The sequence below is a fragment of the Schistocerca gregaria genome, chromosome 2 (assembly GCF_023897955.1).
Source record: "Schistocerca gregaria isolate iqSchGreg1 chromosome 2, iqSchGreg1.2, whole genome shotgun sequence".
NCBI lineage: Eukaryota > Metazoa > Arthropoda > Insecta > Orthoptera > Acrididae > Schistocerca > Schistocerca gregaria.
Window position 1 is genome coordinate 635,583,259 of NC_064921.1, and position 21,931 is coordinate 635,605,189.

At 42.5% G+C, this 21,931-nt stretch overlaps 1 long non-coding RNA gene across 2 annotated transcripts; it reads left to right on the forward strand.

Annotated features, from left to right (window-relative positions):
- Positions 1 to 6,686: 6,686 nt before the first annotated feature.
- Positions 6,687 to 18,381, forward strand: LOC126334664 (uncharacterized). 2 transcript variants are annotated; one of them, XR_007564766.1, is made up of 5 exons: positions 6,687 to 6,883; positions 7,814 to 7,930; positions 8,133 to 8,220; positions 11,843 to 12,027; positions 17,144 to 18,381. It is a non-coding gene; the product is annotated as an uncharacterized LOC126334664 (long non-coding RNA). The 2 variants fall into 2 exon arrangements; XR_007564767.1 differs by lacking the exon at positions 7,814 to 7,930.
- The last annotated feature ends 3,550 nt before the right edge of the window (positions 18,382 to 21,931 follow it).

Genomic DNA, 21,931 nt, shown 5'->3' on the forward strand with positions numbered 1-21,931 from the left:
ACCCAACGAGACATGCAGTCTAATGTGGAGAGAATATATCTGTGACCCTCTGACAGTGGTAGTAGATCGATAAGGTCGATATGTACATGACGAAATCTTCCTTGTGGAACTTGGCTAGTGGAGGGGAGGTGTGGTGGCCGATTTTGTTGCATTGACAGGAGACGCAGCTGTGTGCCCAGGTCTGACACTCCCATTTAATATTTTTCCAAACGAAACGCTCAGATACAAGCCGTGTGGTGGCGCAGACACCAGGGTGAGCGAGGTTATGCAAGGTGTTGAAGGCTTGCCGGCGCAATGTGGGCGAGAGCAATGGCCGCAGGGTGCCGGTAGAAGAATCACACCACACCTCATCCAAAATGCTGGGGAACTTGGCTTCAGTAAACACAAGAGATATTTAAGGATCTGCAAGGAGAGCTTGAGATTCCTTGTCAGAGGCCTGGAGAGCGGCCAGGTTGGATAAATCGATGATGTGTGAGACAGTATTGATCCATGAGAAAAATCAGCGGGGATGTTTTCTGTGCCTTTGATGTAGCGAACGTCTGTTGTGAATTGAGAGACTAAATCAAAGTGGCGGAAAAACTGAGGGGATTGGTTCTCAGCATCCGCTAGTGGTTTGTGATCGGTAAGGATGAAGAAAGAACAGCCCTCGACGTCGGGGCGAAAGTGTTTGACGGCTTCATAGACTGCTAGAAGTTCCCTCTCAAAGCGGAATATTTCTTCTGAGCTGTAGACAGTTTTTTTAGAGGAGAAATGAAGAGGAGAAACCATGTCACCTTTGTGTCGCTGGCATCCATAGTGATGAACAACTCGGGTTGGGATGGGCGAGTGTCATGGCGTGAGCAAAGGAAGATTTAGAGCCTTGAAGGCCTCCAGCATAGGTTCAGTCCAGCGAACTGGTTTAAGGCCTGAAGTCTGTTTGCCTGACAGCGAGTCTGTCAGCTGGGCCTGCATGGCGGCGGTAGAAGGCAGATGCCGACGGTAGTAATTTATTTTACCCAAGAAACGTCAGAGTTCTTTGTAAGTAGCCGGACGTGGCAGTGACGTATGGCCTTCACGAGGGATTTGGGAGGCTGTATTCTGTCTGTAGAGAAGGTGTTACCCAAAAATGTGACAGAAGACTGGCGCAGTGGGAATTTGTCCTTGTTGACCTCGACGCTATTGGAGTTCAAGGTCTGGAGGACCTTGGATAAATGATTATCGTGTTCCTCAGCCGAGTTTCTGAAAATGAGTATGTCATCCAGATATGCAAAGCAAAACTCGAACTGTCGTAAGATTAGGTCTGAGAAACGCTGCCATGTTTGTGCCACGTTTTGCAGGCTGAACTGCATGTAGTTGCATTGGAACAAACCAGGTGGCGTGATAATAGCTGTCTTTGGAATGTCTTCCAGTGCTACAGGAATCTGGTGATAGGCGTGTGTTTACAATCAATAACACTGAAGACTGTGGCACCCGATAACATATGAGTGAATTCGTTTATGTTTGGCACTGGGTAATTGTCCACGATGATACGAGCATTTAAGCGTCTGTAGCCGCTGCACATTCGGAAAGAATCGCCATGTTTGGTGACAAGGTGAATCGGTGAAGACCAGTTGCTGTCCGATGGTTGCAGGATACCTGCCTCCAAAAGTTCGTTAATTTCCTGCTGGGCCATGCGTATCTTAATGGGGTTGAGGTGTCTAACCTTGTGCCTAATAGGAGGGCTAGCAGTGGTAACTATCTTGTGTGTTGTTCTGTCAGTGACGGAAGAAACTGAGAACTGCACAAGAGACCGAGCAATGTCCTGACGTGAATTTTTTGGACGAGTGGGGCGCGACGAGGCGTAACTGTTAGCGCGAATGGGAAAAGGCAGCACAAAAGTCACAAGCCTATTATGTGAGTGAGGCGTGCGCTTGTATGGAGAGGTCGGCTCCGTGCACAGTGCGGAGCGGGATGGGACGCGCAACGACTGTCAGTTGTCAGCCTTGCCTTGGGTAGCAGGCGCAGGCGAGAGGGATGTTGGCATCACAGGGGGATCAGAGATGGCCACCGAGTCACGTAGCTGGTGTGTGATAGAGGGGGAATGTTTATCAACACGCGGGGCGGCTGCCTGTGCGGTGGGTGTGATCGTATCGCACGCGTGACTGTCATTAGAAGCACAGTTAGAAACACATGACACTGAACGTGGTGAGCGTGTCGGGGTTGTGATGTCTAACGGACGCGAATCGTCACACGCAATTAATGTATTTGAACTAACCTGCTGAGTATCTGAGCTGGTGTGTGCTGGAGGAACACGATTAGGTGGCGGCACAGTGGACTGCAGTTTCAGCAGTAAGGTACAAGCCGACAAGCTCATTGTAAGTGTGTGTTATTCGTTGTTCTAGATCGTTTTCCCCGCGGACTTGTGCAGCTGAGTGGTATTCTGACAGTAGGTTAGTGATGCAGGTCACAATGTCGCCCGCGAAGGCAGAGCACTCGCGTACTAATTCACATGTGCAAGAGAAACAGAACATGAAACATAAGTGCGGGAACACAGTATCGGTGTGTTAGCAGGATGATGTAGCACTGAGCCCTGAACCAAGTTCGAAGAGTTTGTAATGTGACAAAAAATCCATACCGAGAATTGGTTCATCGATGTCAGCAGTTTAGAAAGTCCACGGAAAACACAGAGAAGGAGATAGGTGCACCGTAACTTTGACACAGCCTGAGGTTTGTAACATTGATAGCTCATAGAAGTGACCTCGTCGGTGAAAAGGCGGGAGGAGCCTATGATGTGGGCATGATAGACACGTCAGCACCTGTGTCGACTAGGAAGATGAACCGTGACGAAATGTCCATCATGTATAAACGATCGCTTGGCCGAGTGGATGGAGTGCAAAGTGTGAGGACGCCTGTGAGGTTCCCCGCAGGACTCAGCATCTTCTAGATCCTGCAGTCAGTGTTTGGGTGGTGACAAAGTACTCGACACTTCTTGGCATCATCGCCGAAAATCTTGTGGTACCAACAACATTGATGAGCTGGGTGTGGTGTTGGCGGCGACTGTGGCAGCAGAGGAGGCTTGTCCTCATTGATTTGTTCTGGGATGTATACTGGCATGTATGGCGCATGGGCATTTCTTGAATGCTCAGACAGAGGAGAGAGCGAGCGGATACTGCCAGGCAGTGTACACGGTGCGGAGGCGAAGCGAGCTCTGCCTCTGCCCACAGCCGGCCGGTAAACAGCAGCAGTTGTGGCAACCAGTGGTGAGTGGTGTGCTGGTTGGTATTGTTGTAGCAGTGCATACAGTTGGTCTGTGATGTGAAGACAAGAGCCGATTGACTCGAAGAATTGCAGTTGCAGGTGAATCTGTAGGTTGGTAGATAACTGGACCATACCACCCACAGAGTAACGTCCAGCATCGTATGTCCACTCATCTACATCTACATCTACATGACTACTCTGCAATTCACATTTAAGTGCTTGGCAGAGGGTTCATCGAACCACAATCATACTATCTCTCTACTATTCCACTCCCGAAAAGCGAGCGGGAAAAACGAACGCCTAAACCTTTCTGTTCGAGCTCTGATTTCTCTTATTTTATTTTGATGATCATTCCTACCTATGTAGGTTGGGCTCAACAAAATATTTTCGCATTCGGAACAGAAAGTTGGTGACTGAAATTTCGTAAAAAGGTCTCGCCGCGACGAAAAACGTCTATGCTTTAATGACTTCCATCCCAACTCGTGTATCATATCTGCCACACTCTCTCCCCTATAACGTGATAATACAAAACGAGCTGCCCTTTTTTACACTCTTTCGATGTCCTCCGTCAATCCCACCTGGTAAGGATCCCACACCGCGCAGCAATATTCTAACAGAGGACGAACGAGTGTAGTGTAAGCTGTCTCTTTAGTGGACTTGTTGCATCTTCTAAGTGTCCTGCCAATGAAACGCAACCTTTGGCTCGCCTTCCCGACAATATTATCTATGTGGTCCTTCCAACTGAAGTTGTTCGTAATTTTAACATCCAGGTACTTAGTTGAATTGACAGCCTTGAGAATTGTACTATTTATCGAGTAATCGAATTCCAACGGATTTCTTTTGGAACTCATGTGGATCATCTCACACTTTTCGTTATTTAGCGTCAACTGCCACCTGACACACCATACAGCAATCTTTTCTAAATCGCTTTGCAACTGATACTGGTCTTTGGAAGACCTTACTAGGCGGTAAATTACAGCATCATCTGCGAACAGTCTAAGAGAACTGCTCAGATTGTCACCCAGGTCATTTATATAGATCAGGAACAGTAGAGGTCCCAGGACGCTTCCCTGGGGAACACCTGATATCACTTCACTTTTACTCGATGATTTGCCGTCTATTACTACGAACTGCGACCTTCCTGATAGGAAATCACGAATCCAGTCGCACAACTGAGACGATACCCCATAGCTCCGCAGCTTGATTAGAAGTCGCTTATGAGGAACGGTGTCAAAAGCTTTCCGGAAATCTAGAAATACGGAATCAACTTGAGATCCCCTGTCGATAGCGGCCATTAGTTTGTGCGAATAAAGAGCTAGCTGCGTTGCACAAGAGCGATGTTTTCTGAAGCCATGCTGATTACGTGTCAATAGATCGTTTCCTTCGAGGTGATTCATAATGTTTGAATACAGTATATGCTCCAAAACCCTACTGCAAACCGACGTCAGTGATATAGGTCTGTAGTTAAAAGGATTACTTCTACTACCCTTCTTGAACACTGGTGCGACCTGCACAATTTTCCAATCTGTAGGTACAGATCTATCGGTGAGCGAGCGGTTGTATATGAGTGCTAAGTAGGGAGCTATAGTATCAGCGTAATCTGAAAGGAACCTAATCGGTATACAATCTGGACCTGAAGACTTACCCGTATGAAGCGATTTGAGTTGCTTCGCAACCCCTAAGGTATCTACTTCTAAGAAACTCATGCTAGCAGATGTTCGTGTTTCAAATTCTGGAATATTCCATTCGTCTTCCCTGGTGAAGGAATTTCGGAAAACTGCGATCAATAACTCTGCTTTAGCGGCACAGTCGTCGATGGATTTCCGTCCCCCAGGTGCTCCTCATACAAGGCCTCGATGATTAATTCTTATGGTGAGCAGGCGAGCTGGTTCAATATTGTTTTCTTTGCGAACTCGTACTTCGGTGGAGACGGTTGTGAGAGGAGTAGATCACTAATAAGTCCAAGTGATCATGGAGGTGTGTGACGAGACATAGGAATTTAGAGTTGTCGTCGGATACATTATGTAACTCAAAACAAAAGAAACTCAAGTGCAAACCATGATACAGGGTTGTCCTCATGTAAAGTGGACAGCTTCAGCAGACAGCCAGAGGGGGGAGGGAAGCTTTGGTGTATCTTGGAAGGCCTGCTGGTCTGTGGTAGGAGAGGCTGTAAGGCACCCTGGCAACATAGACGTAGGTGTGTCACTGGCAAGCATGTCCGAAGCAACGGAGGGCTGCATTGTCCTTGACATGTCGCGAAAACATGACGTGGCTGGCATGGTCAGTACCATGGGAACGAGCGGTTGCGCAACATGTGTGGCAGTTCCATAAACTGGACTGAAGGTTAGAGATACAGATTTGAAATTGTCCACCTTGGAAATGACGGGGAAGGCTGGCATGGCAGACATAGGCGGAACTGTGGGAGAGGCGAGAGGCTGAATGGCCAGTATCGGCGTCCCTGTGTGTGTGTGTGTGTGTGTGTGTGTGTGTGTGTGAGGGTGGGGCTGTAGGGGGGGGGGGGGGTTGTACTTTGTGCGACAACAGTGTGAGTTATCTGCGCACATCGGGAACACACCCCATGTGGTCGGACTATAAATTACCAGTGAAACTTGCTTAACAATGTATTGTTGCGGTAAAACGTTTCTGGAAGGAAAGCACTGTAAGATGTGCTCGAACCTGCGTGGTCAAAAAACTGAGCAACAGGTCTGGTGGGTTAGCAAGGGGAATTTGGTGCATGAAAATGTCTATCGTTAGTTTGTGAGTGAGGCAAAACCTGAATAGGTTGATAGCGACTGATAGTGTGTGCGGTTTGCACAAATGGCGGCATTGCACACGGCATGATTGTAACTGACATTGTGGCCTGTTGAGAGTCAAAGTACGTGTGCGAATGTAGATTACTTTGAACATTACATGATTGATCGGTAGTAACACAGTTCTGAAAATTATCCACTTCATATTTCACATGTTGGTGAGCACAGTCTGGCGACATGAAACCTGAGTCCATTGTTTCAGTTAACGGTATAGCACCCGACCATTGTAGAACAACAAAGTCTGAGGTTAATTTGGTTGGAGATCGTGAACCACTATTGATTAGTGGAGAGCCGGCCATTGGCGAAGGATCGAAGTGGCCTGGTTGTCGTAGTTGGGCCTCCAAATCTTCGAACAAAGCATTGGGTGAGGTAGCCATGGCGTAGTGCGCATAGCCTGTTGATTTACAACACCCGGTGCAGAAGTCGCAGAAGATGCAGAAACTTCGGAATCACCAGTATGGGAAAGGGTTACAATTATCGGTCGGATGCAATAACTATCCCCACTAAATTCCACATAAAGATATATTTCGTAGTTAGTTATAACGTGTAGACAGCTTGAGATACAGAACCAAAAACTAACATTGGGGCTCGGCAGAGCCCAAAGATGTTAATTGTGGTCGATACAATCTATCGATGCCACATATGTATTGAGTTGTCACTGTCACTGTTTACCAGATGTAATAACAAGATTGCGGATGATGGAACAGTAGAAGGTGTGAAAACAAGATGGCAGACAGTGGAACAGTTGAAGATGTCTTTGGTGGTCGTTTTTAAATTACTCAGATGTGTGTGTGTGCGTTTGTGAGCGCGCGGGCGTGTGAAAAGAGAGAGAGACTGAGGGGAGGGAGAGAGAATAGGTTTGAGGATTTATCATTGTCATTATAATTATATTTAATTATTTTTAGTTTTATGTGTGTGTGTGTGGGGGGGGGGGGGGGGAGGGGCGGGGAGCATTCAATACATTGCGGTTACCTAATAATTCTTTGAGGGCAGAGAGCAGAATTCCATTGCAGAGAGCTGTGTATTCATTTATTACGTGCTTTCCTTCAACTCTGGCTTTTTGTATTTGATAATTTTCTTCAACTGTTAGTTTTTGTGGAGGCTCTTGCTGCATTTGAGAATTTTCAATCAGTGTTTATGTCTGTCCATAAGGTGGAATGACAGCTATTACTTTTCAATGCTCTTCTGTGTTCTGTGTATCCGGTATTAAAGTTTTTGCTTGTCTGCGCTATATAAACTGATTTGCAGTCCTGAAACATTAGTTGGTAAATACCAGATGTGTTGTGTTTGTCTGTACTTGTATTGGTTGTCCTTAGTTTCCTCTGTGTTGTCTGTCCTGTAGGCTATTTTTAGCCCTTGTTTTTTGATTATGTTGACTATTCTGTGAGCTGCTTTGTTATTGTAGGTGAGAACGAACCACATGTTTGTTGTTGTGGGTGTTTCTAGATCATGTGTTCTTGTTTGTGTGTTTGTAAGTTGATGAGAAGGCTTTTGTGTGTTGGGTGTCTTTTATAGGTTGTTTTAATTGTGTGGTTCAGTTTATCTATAGTGTTTGTGTCAAATCCATTCTCTACAGCTATTTGTTTGATTGTCTGTAATTCAATGTTATAGTGTGTAGCATATATTGAAAACTAGCTAGTTTGTGGGTAGTCGGATGATTGGAATGTTTGTGAATGGCTGTGTTGGTGGTGGCTACTTTTCTGAATATGGAGAATTGGTGTTGGTTGTTGTGTCTGTGTATTGTGAGGTCAAGGAAATTTAACTCTTTGTTTTTTTCTGATTCTAAGGTGAATTGTATTTTTGGGTGGACTTCGTTCATATTACTATGAAGTTATTGGATGCGACTGAGTGTTTTCTAGAAGACATATGACATCATCTACATAACGATACCAATATATTACTCGGTAATGTTTAGGTCCTCCTATTGTTTCAAATATTTTATTTTCAATTTTTCAACGTGATTAAGAAGGTGAAACGTAATGTAAATAGATACAAACACACTCTCACAACCTTTCACATAAATTATTAATGTCAGGTGTAGCCATAACAGCTTAGAAATAGTAATTTTTGCGTAAATGTTTTGTCTACATTTTATGTTGTATATAGTTGCAGGTGACAAATTGTAAAGAAAAACAGTCACTGTAAAAACATAATACAGCAAGAAAACCACACAACCACACCATGTGGTAAGAAGGTATGAATACACAATTTTAAGTGCTCTTCAAAAAACTGTAATTAAGATTTTTAAAATTTTTTTATATGTATTCAAACAGTAGAGAACATTTGTTATGTTAAACAGCCATAATAATAAAAAAAAACCCTGATGATGTCGCAACTGCAGTGAAACATGTCTGGGACAAAAAGAAAATTGTGTTTTCCTAAAGGTGGACCCCACTCAAAAACATGGGTTCCTGTTAAAGCAAACACGGACAAAAGATCTTCAACATCAAGATGATTATCTCGACACCCTGCCAGGCATTTCAAAGCAAGCTCTACAACAAATTCTGGAACAACACTGCAAAGTTACATCAAACGATTTTAAATATAAAATTCAACATAATTTGTCTTTCACATAAATGTAGTACCTAACTACATACATGTAAATGTAAACAGTATGTCACCTGCAGCCCAACGTGCCAAACATAAAGCTGCAATCGAGTGGATGAAGCAAGAAATTACATACCTACATACAAAAAAGCAGGCGCTCAATGCTGAACTGTTCAAAATTCCCCTGGAACTAGGAAATTGCAACAAAATCTTTGAAATACTGTGAAGTGGTGTGACTTTGAATGACGAGGCGACTATGAATAGCAATTTAGTGTCTTTTTAAAGTAAATGCTGCACTCTAATGTGTAAATAAAGAACTACGGTCAACGTCATTTAATATCGCCAAAACTGGATACTTTCAGATGGTGTAAAAGTCGACATGAAATACCGTTGTATACTAGTGCCAGAAAATAAAATAATTTTCTATAAATTAAGTTCCTTCACAACTGCAAAACATTTGTCTATTATTAGAAGCATTTTTGAGTGTAGAATTTGAAACAAATTTCTGTGGGCAAGGTTAACACTTGAATGAACATGTGGATTTTTTGTCTTTAACGACCAACTGCACACAGAAAACTCCAACCAATTACGATTGGGCACTTTTATTAAGTTCGTATAACTACACAAAACACAAGAAAAACACTACAGAAAATCACAGCATGCATATTGCAACTAAAGTCCACAAGACTGAGCCCAAAGAACAACGAGTCCCCAAAGAACATTTACTCTGCACTTTGTAGGTGGCAGTTACTTGGGGTCGATGGTTGCCACAGAGCAACCCCCCCACTCCTACCTCCAGGAGCGCGGAGCACTGGGGGAAGGAAGTATGCATCATCTTCCTGTGTACTGGTAGTTGTGGGATGCTCTCTGGTTGATAGGGGTGTATGCGAAGAGTCCATGCTGTCTGTGCAGGGTGAGCTAGTGCTGGCATAGTCCGCCATCCAGTGGTGTGACGGACTGGTCGACCTGCACACTTGAACTGGACAGGCATGGAAGATGTCGGTGTTGCAGTACATCCCAAGAGGCGGATGCGAATCTTGAGCATCCCGTCGGTGCGGAACGTATCCGTCCCATTTGGGATGGGGATTGTGTGCAGGATGGTGGACTCTCATGAAGTGTCCCCTATGCGGAGGATGAAGATGGATCCCTCGTGGAGCTGCAAGGAAGTGTGGGCACTCAGAGGCCTTGATTGAGATGCAATTTTCGTCGACAATGGACGTAGTGGGCACTAGGGGAGGTGGTGGGGAAAAATAATGTAGTTCAGGGGAAACACTGGAACACTCTGCGGGGGCATTGGCTGCCGAGAGTTGCAATGGAGTAATGTCACATGCAAAATGTGGCTGGGCTTGAGGTTGTGGATTGTCACATGCAGTGCCTGAGTGAAACGGGGGTAGAGTTTCGTCACACGCAACAACTGAGCTGGCCACAGGTGTAGGCTCAGTGTACATATGGCGTAATTCACAAAATGACACTGGGAGAGGTAGCCGCGAATGCAGTCAACACACTCCTGAGGGGGGTGTACACCTTCCGACGAGATGGTGTACCCCAGAAAATTGACAGTGGTACAGCGGAGTTGTGACTTGTCATTATTGATCTTGACTCCGTTACGTGTCAATAAGTCCTGTATCGTGGCCAGGTGGAGGTTTGTGTTCTCTGTCAGAGGAGGAAAAAATGACTATGTCATTGAGGTATGTGTAACAATATGTGCAGTTAAACAAAAGTGAGTCTATAAAATGTTGTTAAGATTGGGCCGCATTTTTGAGACAATAAGGCATGTAACAAAATTCGTAGAGGCCGAAAGGTGTGATCAATGCTGCCTTTGATACGTCATTCTTTTCCATGAGTATCTGCAAATGTGCCCTGCAGCAGTCCAAAACACTGAAGATGCATGCTTCGCTAAGTACTTGCATTTAGTCTTGTATATGAGGTATCGGATAATTGTCTAATATGGTCTGTGTGTTGAGGCGGCGATAGTTGCCTCAGAGGCACACAGTTCCTTCCGTTTTCGGAATTAATGTATGGGTGAAGACCAGTTACTGTCCAACGGATGAACAATATCTACCCGCAGAAGTTGCTCCACTGTGGCCTTAGTGAGGCGTAGTTTATGTGGCGGCAGTCAGGGCACTATATGACGCACTGGTGGCCCGTCTGTTGCGACAATTTGTGTGTCATGCCATTCGTGATAGCGTTCAGATGGGCTGGTGAACTTGCTTGGGAGCCATTGCGAACAGGGATCAGTAGCATGAGAAAGTCACTATCCTGATGTGCTGGAGAAGCTGTCTGTGTCGGTGGCAGCAAAGTTGCACAAGGTGCGTCTCTGGTGTCAGGGGGCAGCGACATCAAAGTCCCACACGGTGCATCGCCGGTGTTGGAGGGTGGCATCGTTGACAAGCATTGGACGAGGCATCGAGCCTCAGCGAGGGCTTGCATAGCCGACAATATTGCGCTGTTCAGTTCAGCGTTGTGAGTGCGCTGATCGTCGACTGCTAGAGCCCTTAGACTGAAGCTGGGCAATGGAAGTTGCAAGGCTATTCACTAGTGAAGAGCACTCAATGAGAGCCATGTCAAAATCATCGGGAATCTGAGGGGTTGGGAGGTCTGAGGAAGCTACTGAACACACAATATGAGTGGATGAGGCGTGGTACAATGATGCAGCCGACTGGAGGTCTGGAGACAGTCACCTACAAATATCGTACATCTAAACACATGACACGTGGTGGAAATGTTAGATGTTCTACACACAATAAGAAAAGCCAGTTAAAAATCCACTGTGAATCCTGAAATTAGATCACATTCTGTTTTAAGGAAGGGTGGTTGCAGTTTCGTATACACCAATAAGAAATTTCCATCACACCAGTGTAAATCTGTTAGTTAAAAAATTATACAGCTGCTCATCAAAAGTGTGTTTCTGTCATCATGGTATAACTGATAGATAATCTTTGAGTACAAATCATCTACAACTACAGCTAGATAAGAATCTATTGCAACCCACAGTATGAACCTATCTTATCAGGTGTACGAATCTACCTTTCGCCTACTGTTTGAATCTTCTACAGCCGCTAGTATGTCATTAAACCAATTGAGCCAATGTGACCCAATATCTGTATGAACTATTATAGCACATTTTCCTGTGAAAGCATCATTACAATTCATCACAAATGATTTACAAATCTTGTGGAAATGTTTGAAGTGTATCACCGTCATTTATGTATACTGAGATGTGAGGCATTTGTAGTTCTATATAATGAGGTGTGTTCTGTGAATTGCAGGGAATGCTCTACTGTGAAAAACTGTATCAACTGCTATATGTGAGGTGGCTGGAGTTTAGTGGTCCTGCAGACCAGTATTCCTTTGAAATGTGTTGTCGTGTCTTTGGATCCATAGAAGGTATTACTCCTGTAAGAAGTTGCTGTTTCGTCTCATACAGCACTGACGTCTATTTTATAGGAATGATGTGAGCATACCATAATTTTCATACTGCAATCAGCTATGAAATGTCTATCAGTTAAGGTTATACACCTCTGGAAACCTACAAACGAGTTGTGTTAGACAGAATCAATGTTGTATTTTGTGTCCAAAGTAGTAGTTTAACCCTCTTAAAGTTTCTGCAATGTTATCACAGAGCTTGTCTGGAACCAGCTCTGAGTCCTGCTACAATATATCTGATGCTGCATCTGCTGTGTTGATTTCAGATTTGTAATTATTTTCCTGTATTACATGTCCTAGGAACTAAGTATGTTGCTGTAACATTACATACAGTACTATCTCTACATGCTTCTAGTAGATTTGTGATGTTTGGCTCCTATTTTGCCTTGTTCAAGTTGATGTGAAAATTCGATGACTTGCTGTATTCATGTATGTGACCTGACACCATTTAGAAATCCTAGGGAGGTTCAATCAGGAACATTATCTTGTGTGTAGCACAGAACAGACAGTGTAATGTATACTGATTTGTAAAATTCAATCCACCGGAGTAGACAACATTCCATTGGAACTACTAACAGCCTTGGGAGAACCAGTCCTTAAAAAACTCTACCATCTGGTGAGCAAGATGTATGAGACAGGCGAAATACCCTCAGACTTCAAGAAGAATATAATAATTCCAATCCCAAAGAAAGCAGGTGGTGACAGATGTGAAAATTATCGAACTATCAGTTTAATAAGTCACAGCTGCAAAATACTAACACGAATTCTTTACAGACGAATGGAAAAACTAGTAGAAGCCGACCTCGGGGAAGATCAGTTTGGCTTCCGTAGAAATGTTGGAACACGTGAGGCAATACTGACCCTACGACTTTTCTTAGAAGAAAGATTAAGGAAAGGCAAACCTACGTTTCTAGCATTTGTAGACTTAGAGAAAGCTTTTGACAATGTTGACTGGAATACTCTCTTTCAGATTCTGAAGGAGGCAGGGGTAAAATACAGGGAGCGAAAAGCTATTTACAATTTGTACAGAAACCAGATGGCAGTTATAAGAGTCGAGGGGCATGAAAGGGAAGCAGTGGTTGGGAAGGGAGGGAGACAGGGTTGTAGTCTCTCCCCGATGTTATTCAATCTGTATATTGAGCAAGCAGTAAAGGAAACAAAAGAAAAATTTGGAGTAGGTATTAAAATCCATGGAGAAGAAATAAAAACTTTGAGGTTTGCCGATGACATCGTAATTCTGTCAGAGATGGCAAAGGACTTCGAAGAGCAGTTGAACGGAATGGATAGTGTCTTGAAAGGAGGATATAAAATGAACATCAACAAAAGCAAAACGAGGCTAATGGAATGTAGTCAAATTAAATCAGAGTATGCTGGAGGAATTAGACTAAAATGAGACACTTTAAGTAGTAAAGGAGTTTTGCTATTTGGGGAGCAAAATAACTGATGATGGTCGAAGTAGAGAGGATATAAAATGTAGACTGGCAATGGCAAGGAAAGCGTTTCTGAAGAAGAGAAATTTGTTAACATAGAGTATAGATTTAAGTGTCAGGAAGTCATTTCTGAAAGTATTTGTATGGAGTGTAGCCATGTATGGAAGTGAAACATGGACGATAAATAGTTTGGACAAGAAGAGAATAGAAGCTTTCGAAATGTGGTGCTACAGAAGAATGCTGAAGATTAGATGGGTAGATCACATAACTAATGAGGAAGTATTGAATAGGATTGGGGAGAAGAGAAGCTTGTGGCACAACTTGACCAGAAGAAGGGAACGGTTGGTAGGACAGGTTCTGAGGCATCAAGGGATCACCAATTTAGTATTGGAGGGCACTGTGGAGGGTAAAAATCGTAGAGGGAGACCAAGAGATGAATACAGTAAGCAGATTCAGAAGGATGTAGGTTGCAGTAGGTACTGGGAGATGAAGAAGCTTGCACAGGATAGAGTAGCATGGAGAGTTGCATCAAACCAGTCTCAGGACTGAAAACCACAAGAACAACATAGTCAGCTACCAGTATGGGAGTGACGTTGGCCACTCAGTACTGCTGTTTGCAGGCCTCAATCACTGGTGGGGTGAAGTGCATGATTCACAAGATACCTGCAGAACGCTGTCGCTTTCACCACACGATCCGTTAGGTTTCTGACAGCACTCTCGAGTTTTTCTGTTCACATTTCCTCCTTCAGATGAAGCTAGAAACCTGTGCTGTGTGGCTGGTGAAAGCTACAGTCATGTATCACCAGTTGTCGCAGCACTCTATTTGTGTTGACAGATCAGTTTTTCATCTTGAAAAATTGTGTACAAGTATGGTGTAGAAAATATCATACTTTCCTGTCATATGTATCTGCTGTGATTTGACAGTTATGTTTCAGTTTGTAAATACACTGCTCAACATAAGTTTGGAATATTATTGTAAAATGTAAGCTACGATACTAGAGGTCTCATTGACCTACGCACTTCATGCCTTAGCCAGTCAGAGCCCACACAATGGACTGCATTTAGTAAGGCATGTTTTGTGGCAGTTTCTCAGTCATGTAAGCATACTGCTGCCACAGTGGCACACTGCGAGCAATCCAGTATCAACAACAGATTTGTTCGGTTTGTGTTCAGCACTGCAGTAACATACCATGTAGAGGCATATGGCATACAATACTTTGATAGAGTCGGGATAGTGACTTTACTTTCAGCAGGTCATACACAGCAAAATGTTGCTGAGCAGTTAATGTGACTCAAAGTGGTGTATTTAAGGTGTGAAGAAAACAGAGACAAGAAATGTGAATGACAGACCTCACATGGTTGTCCTCACATGACAACACCAATGCAGGATCATTTCCTCCAACTCTCGGCTCGTAGGCACCTGACATCAACAGGAAGAAATATTGGAAATTACTTCTCCCGGGCAACAGGGATTCGTATCACAGACCAAGCAGTGCGTAGACGATTGCATCAGGGTGGCCTTCATTCCAGAAGACCAATAAGTTTTTCACTGAACCAACAGAACCGATGCAATGGAAGGACCTGGACTATTACACATCAACAATGGACCAATGTAGAATGAAGTAATGTCATATTTGCTGACAAAACCAGGATTGGTTTGCAACCAGATGCTATGCTACTAGAGATCTCACTGACCTATGCACTTCATGCCTTATCCAGTCAGTGCCCATACAATGGACTGTGTTTAGTAAGGCAAGCTTTTTTGCAGTTTCTGTCATGCTAGACGTGTTAGGGTTTGGAGAAGCGCTAGTACATCAGGAATGCCAATGTGTTCTGATAGTCCATCTGTTTGCAGGTGGAAGTGTAATGTTCTGGGTGGCAATAATGATGGGTTGGTTAGAAGCAAAGATTTTCCCAAGAAAAGTACAAGGAATTATTTAATTGTGTGTGTATCATAATACTAAGCTGATACAACCTAAAAGAACAGGAAGGTTAATAGTGTAACAACCACAGCAAGGCTCTATTCAAGTGAGACTTACTTGCTGACTATACAAAACAGAGAATGTTGTTTATTCAGTGTAGTAGATTTGATTATGGTCCATGTACTAGTTTCAGAATGATTATTGTATTATTAAGACAGTGTACAAGGGTGAGCCAAAATTATCCACAATGTTGACATAACTCTTCTTACTTTGTTCATACTGACCTCAGTTTTTCACAGTGTTGTACAAACAAACCCACGTATCACATAAAATATTGGGCTGATTGATATATAATTCTGTTTGTAAATTTTCTCCATTGGAGCTCACTGACTTTGCAGTCCATTGTAACACTTTTGAAAGTTTCATATTTTAATGTGTATTTGATGGCTGATTAGAGTAAGGCCAAATACACTTCACACATCATGCGGCAGTTTTTCATGTGTCTAACTGTGTATGATGTCATATTTCCTGAAATATGATAGGTCGGTAGTTCTTAGCCCACAGCGATTGTTGCCTTACAGTAAGAGAAGTGTGTCTTTAAGTCTGGTTGAAATCAGTCCCTATAGTTGAGGAGATGTGGAACATACACACACATACATACATACATAAATTCATTTTTATAATATGTATGCATACATCAAGTTTTTTACCTTATAACTAAATAGTTTTCCTGTGACTTCCACTAGTTATGCTGCACAAGTCCCATCTGAAATTGATTTCTTACCAAACTCACTGCAGCATGTCAGGTATGACTTGATCAATTGGAAGACAGATTCTAGTTCCGAGCTGTGGTAGAGAAGCCAGCATGGTGTCAGGCCCAATGAACTTGGGGCCATGCAACTGGGACATCTCAGCATATCTACTTACCAGGAAAGTGGAGATTTAGGAAATCCAGAAGTTGGAGAGGTGAACCATCTTGCGTAATATTCACCCAATTCTTAGTTGTTAACATCAATATGGCACTTAAAAAGTTTTTCAACATAGCTAAGTACACTATTCTGTTGATAGCTTTCTCTGGAAAAAAAAGGGGGGGGGTTGTTAAGGCAGCCATCTTTGTTCCAAGTGCCATCAGCATTTGTGGTGGCACGATTCTGTACTAGTGTGCCACAAGAACAAAACTTGATCTATTTTGCTACAAGTTGACAATGAGATAAAGTTGGTAAGCCATATGAATAACTTTGTATGAATTTTCAAAGTTGTAGCATGTTTTGATACATCCGATATCGCAATCAGAGATCTGCTCCCAGCAGTGCCTCATTAGCTCAGTGATTGTGCACATCTTATGATGTAAGGGTGGTGTGTTTTGTCAGTTCTAATCACAGTGTAGCCAATAACACTAAAGTTTCTCATTTTCTGTTTTATTTAATGGAACAGCAAATTGCTACAAGAAATTATTTAATAAAATCTGCACAAAATCTTTAGATATTAAGTGATCTCACAAGCTCATCTCAGCAAACTGCGTTAATAATCATCAATGTCTGACTTATGAGAGCCAAGCTGTAACACTATACACTGACGAGATAAAACATTACAGCCACCTGCTTAATAGTTTATTTGTCCATCTTTGGAATGAAATGCATCACTGATTCTGTGTATCATGGACCCAACAGTTAGTTGGTAGGTTTGAAACATTAGATGCCTATGCACAGGTCATGTAATTTGTATGAATAATAGGCCGCTGATTTGCATACTAGTTGATGGCGCCTGATAGTGACTCATTTGTCTTCCATAGGATTTACATCAGGCGAATTTGGTCACCAAGACACCGATGTAAGTTCACTATAATGCTCCTCAAATCATTGCAGCATGGTTCTGGCTCCAAGACACAGACAGTCATACTGCTGAAAGATGACACAGCTGTCGGGGAAGACATCAAGCATGAAGGGGTGCAGGTGGTTCGCAGCTGTCACGGGTCCCATGCTAGTACAAGAGTTTCCCATAACATAATACTGCTCCCATCAGCCATAAAATAACAGTGTCTCTTGCAACTTGATTGTCTGCATCAAAAATGCTCCTTATCCGTTGGATGAAGCACAAACACGCCCTTGGAAAAATACACAGCACATTCAGCCTATGGGATATTCATTTCATCCCAATATTTCAACCTTCCACCACAATGAAAACACGTGGTTTCATCTCCATCACCAGTATAAAAGAATCCAGCTTCACTTAGTTAGTTAGTTAGTTAGGGCATTGCTTAATAGCTAAAGACTAACCTTTGAAAGATGTCAGCCTTGCATCATATGTTCTATATTTAGTGTGAGCTACCCTAATTTACTGTATATCACACACTGAACTCCATAACAATGCTGATTTAGGAGATAAAACAGAGTTTGACCTACCCAACACCCTCAGACATTGACTATGTACAGAGCGACCTGCTTCCAAAGCTCTCTTTATATATAGCCTACTCTAATGACCCAAGATGCTGTCACTACTGCTCACATGATCATAACATTGCTTCAGAACACCGAGCAACTTTGAGAAATTCTGACAATGCTCACTTGTATAAAATTTGCATCCTGGATGAAATGGGCGAACTGTTCATTTCCTGCATATTGCTGCATGTATTAACTGTGAACCTACAATTTCCTCATGTATTGTGAGTCAGAGATCTGTTTCAGCTACAGTAAGGGCATTTTTGATGAATGCAATGATGTATTGTACAATGTATTTTTCGTGCTGAGTTAAAAAAACATTGTGAAGAATAAAGCATTATTGTTAAAATGTGTTCTTTTCATGTTTTTTCCTACATCAATCACACTTAGACCTGTTCTTTGATAGTTATGAATACATAGTGATCTTAACACCTCCTGACCTGTGCTGAAGAATTGCTATCTTTTTAGTGTTGAAGTATGGAACCGACATAAAATACTACAATTCTGTCAATGTATTCAGTCTCCCAGGGGTTTGAAAAACATTTCACCACCAGCAGAGTACTGTTTTTAAAATCTATGCTACAGAGTTCCATATGATTTGCAACAACTGCTTTGCGACATGTACACCCCGCTAAGCTAGTAGTGACTAGATACTGTAAAAAAAATAAAAAGGTTCAAAATGGTTCAAATGGCTCTGAGCACTATGGGACTTGACATCTATGGTCATCAGTCCCCTAGAACTTAGAACTACTTAAACGTAACTAACCTAAGGACATCACACAACACCCAGTCATCACGAGGCAGAGAAAATCCCTGACTCCGCCGGGAATCGAACCCGGGAACCGGGCGCTGGAAGCGAGAACACTACCGCACGACCACGAGCTGCGGATGACTAGATTCTGTCCTGAGGTGAATTTCAGGGAGAAAAAGAACATCTGATTGTTGCCTACAGCCACAGATGATGTAACTTCAGTATGAAGCTTTACACAGCAGATGTAATCCGATTTCACAGTTAAAGGAGCTTCGTTCCTTAATGTATGCACTAAATGTTGAATGGATGTTACATATCAGTACTTTAACAGGGGGGAAGTCTACACATTATAGAGACAGTGTACCATATTCCATAGTCAGGAGTGTGGTGTATATTTGGAGAAACTGGCACGGACACAATGGGAGTAAAAAAAAGGTCCATCTAAAGCAGATCAGTCTGACACTGACATGGACAATCAGCTTCCAGAGATCACAAGTAGTTTATGAATTCAGATAAAACATATTCTAAATTCACTTGAAAATTTGGCAAAACTGTAAACACTTAGCGGAATTTGGCTATTTCTCTGCATGATAGATACATTTAAGTTCTTTAAAAGATTTCAAATCAAGATCCACTACTTCATTTTTCACAGCATCACATTGTTTCTCGAATAACTGTTTCTTCTAACTTCTGCACTGCATGGATACATGAACTGAAGCACTGTTCTAAATAATTCACATGTATACTACACAAAGATAAATCATAACATCACTGCACACAACCCGAATACATAGTAACCAGTAGTACAGTCTCTGTGACACAAGAGATGGGGCCATCCCTAAGTCCTAAGCTGGTCGTAGGTTGCATTCCAAAAATGAATAGCATAGAGACAGAAGTGACAACACTTTCTGCAGACCTGACCATCATTTTACAGGACAATGCTCAAGCACGTACAGTGCACCCTGTTACTGATTTGTTTTACTGATGGGGATGTTAAGTGCTATACCACCTACTGTACTCCCCTGACTTAAGCCCTCCTGAGTTCAACTCGATTTCTAAACTAAAGGAAACACTTCATGGCATTTGCTTCACAACTGCTACTAATTCGTCGGGCAATAGACCGAACCGCTTGAACTGTCAACACAACTGGCACTGCTAAGAGTATCCTACAACTTCCACATTGCTCGCAACTCGTTATACACAATGCCGGTGACTACTTTGAAGGTCAGTAAAACTTTGAAACATGTACCTATTTTGTACGAGCTGTAAATAAATAGTTGCCACTATTAAAGTTCCAGCTCTCGTATAAATAAAGGCATATGACACTTGCACTCTCCCAACCAAATCTTGCCATATTTGCGATATCCAAATACTACCATACTTTTCTTTGGTATCCAGATGACAAATGGATTCATATGCTGCTGGTGGATAACAATGTCTGTTGATGATGGAAAATTATGCACAGGATTATATCAATCAATATTCAGTCATCACATTCCTACTTAAAGGAAGTACAACAACACGGAACTGGTAGGAGAGTCATATGTCTTTAATGACTTGTCATTCACAAAAAAGCACCTTCTTGCATCATTCCACACATTTATCAATATCCAAAACTGTCACGGAGTAATTCAAACAAAGCAAAATGGGATCATCTGTCACTTCCCACAAATTTGAGCAGCTGTCAAGCAGTCTTATGGATGCTGGCACCATCATAATGAAAGGAGATTTGGCATTGAGAAATATCAAGTGGAAGTTCAGTATTCAACCACAAATCATGAATCTTGCTTTCAATTACCTCAAGAAGCACAAACATCTACACACCAAAGTCAGTCCTTCAGTTATGAATGACTGGCTAGTTCTGTGAATGATTCATATGTTAAAAGAAGTGATGTCTTCAAAAGCAGCATCAATGCCAATGGGGAATTTTTTTATGCTATTTTGTCGAGTGCACGTACCTTTTACAGAAACAAGCAACTGCAGCTGGGTCACTATATGCTTATGGCAAATTAGATCAACATTGCAGCAACTGGTCAACCTATTCATGCCTTTTCTGCTCTTCGTGGAGAAGAAATGTAGATTTACTGCTTCAACAGCAAGGAAGTAACAGAGCACTGTTTTAGATCAATCATCACTGCTTGATCTGAAAACCGAGATTTGAATAATGGACAGGATACTATTAGTCACGAAAAAATTAGCAACTATCTCATAATCGCTCATCAAGTCAAGACTGTGGCTTTACATCGCAGCCACAGCATATAAAGGCTCATATGCTTGAACTTGTGCTAGTTATCATTTGACATCTTCTTTAACAACTGCAATTGCCGTTTGCGGCTCACTGGAAATTGTACTCAGGCATCTCAAAAAGATCTGTGAAGTGACTGGAGAATTTAAGACAGTACAAGTGACTTCAATTTCACCATGTCTGCAATGATAGTGAATAAAACAGATGATTTATTGTCTTAAAACAGATGATTTATTGCCTAACACTCTTTCGCTATCTGGCAGAGAAGATCTCTCTCTCTTGTTAAACTTGTACTCTGGGCTTTGAAGGCATCGAAATAAGTGTCCAAGGAATAGAAAAGCAACTGGAATCACTCAACAGAGGAAAGTCCACTGGACCTGACGGGATATCAATTCGATTCTACACAGAGTACGCGAAAGAACTTGCCCCCTTATAACAGCCATGTACCGCAAGTCTCTAGAGGAATGGAAGGTTCCAAATGATTGGAAAAGAGCACAGGTAGTCCCAGTCTTCAAGAAGGGTCGTCGAGCAGATGCGAAAAACTATAGACCTATATCTCTGATGTTGATCTGTTGTAGAATTTTAGAATATGTTTTTTGCTTGAGTATCATGTTTTTGGAAACCCAGAATCTACTCTGTAGGAATCAACATGGATTCCGGAAACAGCGATTGTGTGAGACCCAACTCACTTTATTTGTGCATGAGACCCAGAAAATATTAGATACAGGCTCCCAGGTAGATGCTATTTTTCTTGACTTCCGGAAGGCGTTCGATACAGTTCCACACTGATAAGCAAAGTAAGAGCCTACGGAATATCAGACCAGCTGTGTGGCTGGATTGAAGAGTTTTTAGCAAACAGAACACAGCATGTTGTTATCAATGGAGAGACGTCTACAGACGTTAAAGTAACCTCTGGTGTGCCACAGGGGAGTGTTACGGGACCATTGCTTTTCACAATATATATATAAATGATCTAGTAGATAGTGTCGGAAGTTCCATGCGGCTTTTCGAAGATGATGCTGTAGTATACAGAGAAGTTGCAGCATTAGAAAATTGTAGCAAAATGCAGGAAGATCTGCAGCGGATAGGCACTTGGTGCAGGGAGTGGCAACTGACCCTTAACATAGACAAATGTAATGTATTGCG